General features: G+C 40.3%; 2 non-coding genes across 2 annotated transcripts; both read left to right on the top strand.

Moving 5' to 3' along the window:
* The first annotated feature begins 7,692 nt into the window (after positions 1-7,692).
* Positions 7,693-7,768, top strand: TRNAA-AGC (transfer RNA alanine (anticodon AGC)). The gene has a single exon. It is a non-coding gene; the product is annotated as a tRNA-Ala (tRNA).
* Positions 7,769-11,112: 3,344 nt separating this feature from the next.
* On the top strand, positions 11,113-11,256 carry LOC136314857 (small nucleolar RNA SNORA48). Its single transcript, XR_010727429.1, has one exon. It is a non-coding gene; the product is annotated as a small nucleolar RNA SNORA48 (small nucleolar RNA).
* Positions 11,257-11,457: the final 201 nt, after the last annotated feature.

Genomic DNA, 11,457 nt, shown 5'->3' with positions numbered 1-11,457 from the left:
TTTCCATGTCCTGGCCACTGTGAACAATGCTGCAATGAACATGGGGCTGCATGTGTCTTTACGTATCAATGTTTCTGAGTTTTTGGGGTATATACCCAGTAGAGGGATTGCTGGGTTATTCCATACGTAGGTGGGACATAAAAGTGAAACTAAGAGACATTGATAAGAGTGTGGTGGTTACGGAGGGAGGGGGGAGAGGGAGTGGGAAAGGGGGAGGGGGAGGGGCACAAAGAAAACTAGATAGAAGGTGACAGAGGACAATCTGACTTTGGGTGATGGGTATGCAACATAATTGAATGACAAGATAACCTGGACTTGTTATCTTTGAATATATGTATCCTGATTTATTGATGTTACCCCATTAAAAATAAAATTATTAAAAAAATTTTAAAAAAAAAGACCCTCTAAAAAATTATTTGGGATCATCCAATTCATGGTGGCACAGTGGACAGAGTGCCAACCTGGAATGCTGAGATCAACAGTTCAAAACCTGAGATCACCGGCTTAGTGAAGGTCACCAACATGATCCCTCGAGGTCACTTGCTTGGCTTGAGCCCCAGATCACTGGTCCAATCCTCAGCCAAGGCATGTACGAGAGCAATCAATGCACGACTAAGTGAAGCAACAAGTTAATGTTTCTATTTCTCTCCCCCTTCTTCTCTCTCTCTCTCTCTCTCAAAAAAAAAATCATTTGGTATTGCTGACAATGAAGATGCAAGCAGAATAAGATCAAAGATGATTAAGATCGAACCAAGGACAGATATTGGTAAATAAAGAAATAAATATCAAGAAACTATAGAATTGTTCATCAGAAATCTTGCCGAGTTTCTGACACAGAAATAGAAAAATAGGTTATGTACCTCTCATTATTATTGGAGGTAAATACACCAGTTTATTTTAAAACTTCAACCCTTTGCTTTATCCTAAGCTCTGAAGGGAATTTTATTATTCAGAAAATATGGATTTATTTATCAAGAGCTTCCTCTGTGCCAAGCTGTATGTTAGGCATTAAAGAAACAAAAATAAATAGAATGCATATTCTGCCCTCCAGGTGTTCATAGTATTGAAAGGGAAACATATCTAAATAAACTACTAACATGGGCTAAGATCCCCAATGGAATTATACAGAAGATGTTATAGTACCATGACAGCGAATCTTTTTATAAAAACCATCCACTTTTGCAGTGCTGGTTGACCTGGTCCCTCCTGCCCACTAGTGGGCGGTTCAGCTTTCATGGTGGGCCAATCACAGTGCCGTTTAGTTGCTCCACTACCGCCCACCATGAAAGCTGGAACGCCCACTAGTGAGCGGGAGGAACCAGGTTGACCAACACTGCAAAAGTGGGCGGTTTTTATAAAAAGGTTCACCATCATGGTTCACATAGAAATAATGGCAACTAATTTTGCTATGGTTGGCTAGCAAAACTTGCTACAGAAATAAATTTGAAAAGTGAGGATAAATTCATCAAATTCATAAAAAGTAACCTGTATTCCAAACCAAAGCAAAGAGAGGGCAAACATGAAGAGGTAGGAATGAATGGCTTCTTTAGACAAATGCAAGGAGAAATACAAGAAAAATGCAAGCTTTCTATAGAGGAAAGAGAAGAGGTGAGAGGTGGGGAGGCCAAATAAGGAGCAGAGAGTCAGTTTATAAATTATGCCCTCAGTAGATTTATAAGAAGTGAAGTGGACCCTCAAGGAAAGTGCATTGCTTTTAAATCATTTAGAAAGTTCTAGGAGAGCACTTCTATCAGGAGTTCAGAGTGATACATGACTTGAGCATATAGTTCTCCAGACAGCTGACTGTAGTTCATAGGTACCTATTTTTCTTATGGAAAATTTTGGCTTCACCTTCATCATTAAAACAGGACTGAGCACTACACAAGACAATACATATATTTGATTTTTTTTTTAACTGAAAAGTTGTAAAGAGAGAAAGAGGAGAGATGGAAAGATTTTTTTTTTGTATAATAATCATGAAAATCTGATCCCAAAAAATGGACTAAAATAATCTTTAAGTTCTTCCAAGCCAACAAAAGCCTAGAAATGCCACAGAAAATATAACCATCTTTCAGTTGGATTTTTTTTAACTTCACAGGAAATAAAGGGAAATCCCCAGGTTGCTAAAAAGGCAAAAGTATTTAAATATTAGAATAATAAGGGCCTGTTCTGATACTGGACTTCTCTGGAGGGTAAGTGTAGACCTTAATAATTAGTTTAGGTTTGTTTTATTTTGTTGTTGCTGTTGTTTTGGTGACAGAGACAGAGAGAGAGACAGATAGGGACAGACAGACAGACAGGAAGGGAGAGAAATAAAAAGCATCAATTCTTCATTGTGGCACCTTAGTTGTTCATTTATTGCTTTCTCATATGTGCCTTGATGGGGGGGGGAGGCTACAGCAGACAGAGTGACCCGTTGCTCAAGCCAGTGACCTTGAACTCAAGCTGGTGAGCCTTGCTCAAACCAGATGAGCCTGTGCTCCAGCCGGCAACCTTGAGGTTTTGAACCTGGGTATCTGCGTCCCAGTCTAATGCTCTATCCAGTGCACCACCGCCTGGTCAGGCTTGTTTTGTTTTTAATCAAGTTTATTTATTAATAATTTACATACAATAAAATATACTCATTTTACATGTGCTATTCAATGAGTTTTGACAAGTCATATACATATACATGCTTGTACCTACCACAGTCATCAAAACATAAAGTAGTTCCATCACCCCAAAAAGTCTTCTTGTGCCCATTTGAAGTCAAGCCTCCTGAAACTCTAAACCCAGATAACCATTTTTCTGCTTCCTGCCACACTATGTATTTCCCTATTTTGGAATGTCATGTAAATGGAATCATACAGTATGTAACTGTTGGTGATAAAGTATCTTTTCTCGTAGCCTGTTACAACTCATCCATTTGGCTGACTATATCAGTAGTTCATTCCTTTTTATAGTAGAATAGTATTCCATAAACAGAAATACTGCAGTTTCTGTTGATGAACATTTGGGTTTTCTCCAATTTGGGCCTAATATGTATAAAGCCTTTATAAACATTTCTGTTCAAGTTTTTGTTTGGACATATGTTTTCTTTTTTCTTCAGTTAATACTTAGAAATGGAATTGCTAGGTGATATGTTATTATAAGAAACTACAGACCCCAAGATGGTCACGGAGTAGGTGACATTCCAACTCCCACATCCCAGAACCAAAGTGGATTACAACTTAATTTTGAGAACAGTCATCTTGAAAGACCAACTTTCAACTAAACAAAGAGGATTCTACAGCCAAGGACCAGCAAAGAACCCACACTGGGACTGGTAGGAGAGGCAGAGATGTGAAAAGGGCTTCCCTGCTCCTGGGAGGGAGCAGCGGTCTGGAGGGACTCTCCCCATGGGGAGGACTGTCCATTGAGTTGTGGGTTGTGGGTCCTCAGCCCCAGAACTGGAGTCCCAGCCTAGAGCCCTGGAGCCTGGAAGGGGTGAACGGACTATATTTGGCTGAGAAAGGAGCCTAGATATTGTTTGAGAGGAAACAGAACTCTCAGACCCAGGCTCTGTTTAAAGGGACTGCATGGAGAGCCTCGCTCACAGCCACCTGCCCAGAGCTTTAGGACGGGAGAGCTCTGGGAGGATGGGGGCTGCCAGGGGAGAGTGTGGTCTCAGAGGCACAGGGGGAGACACTTTGAGAGATGGACACTCTAACCCCTGGGCTGAATCACATCCCAAATCTCAAGTAAACATTTTTCCTCGGAGCAGCAACACCAGCAAGGGGAAACATTACACCGCCCATCGGAGGCTTCCCTGCCCTAGATAGAACAAAGAATCATTTAGAGGCAGGCAGCATGTTAGGGACACAGCTAGTGAGCACTGGGGCCTGAACTACACCACTACATCACACACACACCCCCACGCTGCTGAGTGCTCACTGGGGGCCGGTGGGCCAGGGGCTGTGGAAGCCAGGGCGGTCAGAGCGGGCCCACGCGGGCCACCCACAGGGGTGAGAGCTGCAGCAGCCGACACTGCAAAGGTCAGAGTGAGCCTGCAAACCTGCCTGCAGCTGAGCCCAGGAGACTGCGGAGGCCATAGGTGCACAAGCGCATGCAGGCAGGCCAGTGGAGCCAGGGGCCCCAGCAGCAGCTGTGGAGGTCCAAGCTCACACGCAATCCCGCCCATCCTTGGAGGCGGAGGGTGCCCAGAGTACAGCAGAGGCAATCCAAGTGGCTGCACGCAGGCCACTCATGGAGACAAGCCTCAGCAGCTGCCCCGAAACTCCTGGCTGGTGCACAATCACGCCTGCAACTTGGGCCCACCCCTGGTGGCTGAGGCCTGAGCGACAGCGCAGGCAGTCCTGAAGGGCACATATGCAGGCCTCCTGCAGCAGCAGAAGCCACGGCAGGCCGCTGCGGAGGTCCAAGCTCACAATCGGGCCAGTGCTGTGAGTCTGCCCTTGGCTGTGACTGGGGCCCAGGCAACCTTGGGGTCCATATGAGCAGGCACGTGGGCCCACTAGGGGTGCGGCCATAGAAGCGGGCTGGCCCCAGGCCCAGCAGCCTGCAGACAGACCACACATCGGAAGCACAGAGGACACACCCACTGGTCCCCTGAGACCATACCCTTCTGAGTGCTGAAACAAAAGAAAAGAAATAAAATTAAAAGTCTAAATAGAAAGACATCTAAGGCTCAGGGGCAAGCCATTCCTGTATCGTACCTAATCATTGAATTACACTACTGAGCCCAACAAGTAGCCAGCAATAAGAGGCAGGAGAAAGCAGATCTCAGGAGAACTTGAACTTTTAAAGGAACTTCCCCCAGGCCAAGAGTAGATAAAAGCTAGCCTAGGAGTGCCGCTGATATTTACAATGGCACATGGGCCCAGCAGAAGCAGCCACAAGATCTGGATCATCTGTAGCTCCAAAAAGGTTGATAAGAGCCATCACAGGCAGTGACTTCCCCTGATCCTTGCAAGGCTCCAGCCAGGGAGGTCCAGGGCAGGTACATTCAGTGGCCAGATACAGAGAGCATCAATTCAGGACCTAACAACCCTTGTTAGAATGGTAGTTTAAAGAAGGGCTCCTCACACATGACCCAGCTAAGATGTAGAAAATGCCAACACAAATAGCAAAAAGAATAGTGATAGCAGATAAGTAGCACACAGCAGATTACAAACAACAGCTGATGCCAACCCAATTGGAGGCAGACAATACCAACTCTAGACTCAGCTAGCTACACAAACAACACACCCAAAGGAAGAGTGTATACATAGACAAAATGGGAAGACAAAGAAATGCAATCCAAATGAATCAACAAGAGAAATCCCCAGAAAAAGAACTGAGTGAGATGGAAATAACCAAATTACCAGATGCAGAGTTTAAAATAATGATTGTTAGGATGCTCAAAGATCTTAAAGCAACAATGGATGGACATAATGAACACCTAAATAAAGAGATAACAAGTATCAAAAAGGACATTAAAATCATAAAAAAGAACCAGACAGAAATGATGAACACAATATCAGAAATGAAGACTACACTAGAAGGAATTAAAGCAGGCTGGATGAAGCAGAAGATCGAATCAGCAATTTAGAGGACAAGATAAGTGAAAGCATGGAAGCAGAACAGCAAAAATAAAAGAGGATCAAAAAGTCTGAGGAAACTCTAAGGGAGCTCTGTGACAACATAAAGAGAAACAATATTTGCATAATAGAGGTTCCTGAAGGAGAAGAGAAAGAACAAGGGACAGAGAACATGTTCAAAAAGTTATAGCTGAAAATTTCCCTAAATTGATGCAGGAAAGAGTCACACAGATTCAATAAGCAGAGAGAACCTCAATAAGAAAAAAAACCAGAAAGATCCACACCAAGACACATCATAATCAAAATACCAAAGCTAAGAGATAAAGAAAGAATACTAAAAGCTGTAAGCGAAAAACAGTCTATCACCAACAAAGGAACCCCCATAAGTATGACATCTGACTTCTCAACAGAAACACTTGAGGCCTGAAAGGAATGGCAAGAAATATTCAAAGTAATGCAGAACAAGAACCTACAACCAAGACTTCTTTATGCAACAAGGTTATCGTTTAAGATTGAAGGAGAAATAAAAAGCTTCTCAGAAAAAAAAATCCTCAAGAAATTCATCACAACCGAACCAATACTGCAAGAAATGTTAAGGGGCCTGCTGTAGACAGAACAAAATGGGGGTGGGGAGGAATCTAATAAAAGAGAAATGTAAATTTAAAGAGAAAAATGGCAATAAACAACTACATATCAATAATAACCTTAAATGTAAATGGATTAAATACTCCAATCAAAAGACATAGGGTAGCCAAATGGATAAGAAAACAGGACCCATATATATGCTGTCTATAAGAAACCCACCTAAAAACAAAAGATATATATATAGACAGAAAGTAAAAGGATGCAAAAAATATTTCATGCAAATGGAAATGAAAAAATAGCTGGGGTACCAATACTTATATCTGAAAAAAACAGATATTAAAACAAAGACTATAGTAAGAATATAGTAAGGGATAAAGAAGGTCACTACATAATAATAAAGAGAACAATACAACAGGAAGAGATAACCATTATAAATATCTATGCACCTAATACAGGAGCACCTAAATATATAAAGCAGACTTTGATGGACAAGATCAACAGCAATACTATAATAGTAAGCGATTTCAATACCCTACAAACATCACTGGATAGATCCTCAAGAAAGAAAACTAACAAAGAAACAGCAGAATTAAGGAACACACTAGATCAACTGGATTTAATAGTTATCTTCAGAACATTTCATCCTAAAGCAGCAGAATATACATTCTTTTCAAGTGCTCATGGTACACTCTCTAGGATAGACCACATATTAGAGCATAAAACGAGTCTTAACAAATTTAAGAAGACTGAAATCATATCAAGCATCTTCTCTGACCACAATGGCATAAAACTATAAATCAACTACAATAGAAAAACCAAAAAACACTCAAACACTTGGAAACTAAACAGCATGTTATTAAATAACAAATGGGTTAACAATGAGATCAAGGAAGAAATCAAAAATTTCCTTGAAACAAATGAAAATGAACATACAACAACTCAATATCTATAGGACACAGCAAAAAGCAGTCCTGAGAAGGAAGTTCATAGCAATACAGGCATACCTTAAGAAGCTAGAAAAAGCTGAAATAAACAACTTAACCCTGAAAATAAAAAAAACTAGAAAAAGAATAGCAAGTAAAGCCCAGAGGAAGTAGAAGGAAGGAAATAATAAAGATCAGAGTGGAAATAAATGACATAGAGAATAAAATAACAATACAGAGGATCAATGAAACCAAGAGCTGGCTCTTTAAAAGGTAAACAAGATCAATGAACCCTTAGCCAGACTCATCAAGAAAAAAAGAGAGAGGACTCAAATAAATAAAATTAGAAATGAGAGTGGAGAAGTAACAACTGAACAGCAGAAATACAAAGGATTGTAAAAAAAAAAAAAAAAGTACTATAAAGCAGTGGTCCCCAAATTTTTTTGGGTCATGGACCAGTTTAATGTCAGAAAATATTTTCACGGACCAGCCTTTAGGGTGAGACGGATAAATGTATCATGTGACTGAGACAGCATCAAGAGTGAGTCTTAGACGGATGTAATAGAGGGAATCTGGTCATTTTTTAAAAATAAAACATAGTTCAGACTTAAATATAAATAAAACGGGCCCTGGCCGGTTGGCTCAGTGGTAGAGCGTCGGCCTAGCATGCGGAGGACCCGGGTTCGATTCCCGGCCAGGGCACACAGGAGAAGCGCCCATTTGCTTCTCCACCCCTCCGACGCACCTTCCTCTCTGTCTCTCTCTTCCCCTCCCGCAGCCAAGGCTCCATTGGAGCAAGGGTGGCCCGGGCGCTGGGGATGGCTCTGTGGCCTCTGCCCCAGGCGCTAGAGTGGCTCTGGTCGCAACATGGCGACGCCCAGGATGGGCAGAGCACCGCCCCCTGGTGGGCAGAGCGTCGCCCCATGGTGGGCGTGCCGGGTGGATCCCGGTCGGGCGCATGCGGGAGTCTGTCTGACTGTCTCTCCCTGTTTCCAGCTTCAGAAAAATGCAAAAAAAAAAAAAAATTATAAATAAAACAGAAATAATGTAAGTTATTTATTCTTTCTCCACAGACCGGTACCAAATGGCCCACGGACCAGTACTGGTCCATGGCCTAGGGTTTGGGGACCACTGCTATAAAGAACTGTATGCCAAGAAATTAGACAACTAGTTGAAATGGAAAATTTTCTCGAAAAATATAATCTTTCAAAAATCAATTTGAAAGAATCAGAAAACCTAAATAGATCAATTACAACAAATGAAATCAAAACAGTTATCAAAAAACTCCCAACAAATAAAAGCAATGGGCCAGATGGCTTCACAGGAGAATTCTACCAATCACTTAAAGAACTAACTCTTATCCTTCTAAAGCTATTTCAAAAAATTCAAGAGGAGTGAAAACTTCCAAGCTCCTTTTATGAGGCGAGCATACTTCTGATTCCAAAACCAGGCAAAGACAACAACAACAACAACAAAAACAACTATAGGCAAATATCCCTGATGAATTTAGATGCTAAAATTCCCAACAGAATATTAGCAAATTGGATACAGCAGTACATTAAAAAAAATCATACATCACGATCAAGTGGGATTTATTCTGTGGAGGCAAGGCTGGTACAACATTCACAAATCAATCAATGTGATTCAGCACATAAACAAAAGGAAGAAAAAAAAAACACATGATAATATCAACAGATGCAGAAAAAGCATTTGATAAAATCCAGCACACATTTATGATCAAAACTCTCAGCAAAGTGGAAATACAGGGAACATACCTCAACATGATAAAGGCCATCTATGACAGACCCACAGCCAACATCATACTCAATGGGCAAAAATTAAAAGCAATCCTCTTAAGATCAGGAACAAGGCAGGGGTGCCCCCTTTCATCACTCTTATTCAACATAGTACTAGAAGTCCTAGACACAGCAATAAGACAAGAAAAAGAAATAAAAGGCATTCAAATTGGAAAAGAAGAAGTAAAACTATCATTATTTGCAGATGATATGATACTGTACATAGAAAACCCTAAAGTCACAGTCAAAAAACTACTGAACCTGGTAAATGAATTCAGCATGGAGGCATGATATAAAATTAATACTCAGAAATCAGAGGCATTTTTATACACCAACAATGATCTGTCTGAAAGAGAAATTAAGAAAACAATCCCCTTCACTATTGCAACAAAAAAAAATAAAGTACCTAGGAGTAAATTTAACCAAGGAGATTAAAGATTTGTACTCGGAAAATTATAAAACACTGATAAAAGAAATCAAGGAAGATACAAACAAGTGGAAGCACATACCATGTTCATGATTAGGAAGAATAAACATCGTTAAAATGTCCATATTACCCAATGCAATTTATAAATTCAATGCAATTCCTATTAAAATACCAATCACATACTTCAAAGATATAGAACAAATATTCAAAAAATTCAAATGGAATCAAAAAAGAACACAAATAGTCTCAGCAATCTTGAAAAAAAATAATAAAGTGGGTGGTATCAAACTTCCTGATATCAAGTTATACTACAAGGTCATTGAACTCAAAACAGCTTGGTACTGTCATAAGAACAGGCATATAGATCAATGGAACAGAACAGAGAACCCAGAAATAAACCCACACCTTTATGGACAATCGATATTTGACAAAGGTGCTAATAGCATACAATGGAGTAAAGACAGTCTCTTTAACAAATGGTGTTGGGAAAATTGGACAGCTACCTGCAAAAAAAATGAAATTAAACCATCAACTTAGACCATTCACAAAAATAAACTCAAAGTGGATAAAAGACATAAATGTAAGTCATGAAACCAAGAGCATCCTAGAGGAAAGCATAGGCAATAAGCTCTCTGACATCACTTGCAGCAATATCTCCACAGCAAGGGAAATAAAGGACAGGATGAACAAATGGGACTATATCAAACTAAAAAGCTTTTGCACAGCTAAAGACAATATGAACAGAATAAAAAGACAAACCACACAATGGGAGAACATATTTGACAATATGTCTGATAAGGGGTTAATAACCAAAATTTATAAAGAACTTGTAAATCTCAACACCAGGAAGATAAACAATACAATCAAAAAATGAGCAAAAGAAAAGAATAGACACCTCTCCAAAGAAGACATACAGATGGCCAATAGACATATGAAAAAATGTTCAACATCACTAATCATTAGAGAAATGCAAATTAAAACCAATGAGATATCACCTCACACCAGTCAGAATGGCGCTCATCAACAAAACAACACAGAATAAGTGCTGGCAAGGATGTGGAGAAAGGGAACCCTCCTGCACTGCTGGTGGGAATGCAGACTAGTGCAGCCACTATGGAAAACAGTATGGAGATTCCTCAAAAATTAAAAATAGAACTGCCTTTTGATCCAGCCATCCCACTTTTAGGAATATATCCCAAGAAAACCACATCAATGATTGAAAAGGGGAAACGCACCCCTATGTTTATGGCAGCATTGTTCACAATAGCGAAGATCTGGAAACAGTCCAAGTGTCCATCAGTGGAAAAGTGAATTAAAAAGCGGTGGTATATATACACAATGGAATATTATGGGGCCATGAAAAAGAAGGAATTCTTACTTTTTGCAACAACATGGATGGACCTGGAAACTATTATGTTAAGTGAAATAAGCCAGGCAGAGAAGAAAAATACCATATGACTTCACTCATTTGAGGAATCCAATGAACAATATAAACTGAGAAACAGAATAGACGGGATCAAAGGTCCAGAGGGAAAGCTGACAGAGGGAAAGGGGAAGATAGGATGGGATAAGAGCAGAAAAGCAAAACTGGGGGGAGGGCATTGTAGGAAGGAGGGCAAGGGGGATGTGGTGGGGAACAAGGGGGTGGGGGGAGTATGTGGGGAGACACTAGAATCTATGTACACCCAATAAATTAAAATAAAATTTAAAAAAACTATCAAAATGTTTTGGAAGGAAATTTGTTCTTCCCAATAGCAACGTAGGTGCTCCACATCTTCTCCAGCACATAATATTGAGAGTCCTTTAAATTTTAGCCATTCTAAAGCCCCTGGCAATGGGCAAGGAGGCACCTGATTGGTGATGCTGTTCTTATATCAGTCAGGGGCAAAGCAGGTGTTCAGCCCTAGTTCATCCTAGCTTGATGTCTGTATTGGTGGCCAGAGCTGTTTCATGCCTAGGGCACATAAAATATAAAAAAATTAAAATAAAAATAAATAAATAAAATAAATTTTAGCCATTCTAGTAGGCACGCAAATAAATCTTATTGAAACTTTAATTTGTATTTATATGTTTACTTAATGTTTAGAATCCTTCATATGCATATTGGCATATAAATATCTTCTTTGTGCCCTGGCCGGTTGGCTTAGTGGTAGAGCGTCGGCCTGGCG

Source organism: Saccopteryx bilineata, chromosome 10 (assembly GCF_036850765.1).
Source record: "Saccopteryx bilineata isolate mSacBil1 chromosome 10, mSacBil1_pri_phased_curated, whole genome shotgun sequence".
Classification (NCBI taxonomy): domain Eukaryota; kingdom Metazoa; phylum Chordata; class Mammalia; order Chiroptera; family Emballonuridae; genus Saccopteryx; species Saccopteryx bilineata.
Note: the sequence above shows the minus strand (reverse complement) of the source record. Positions and strands in the feature narration are given on the sequence as shown.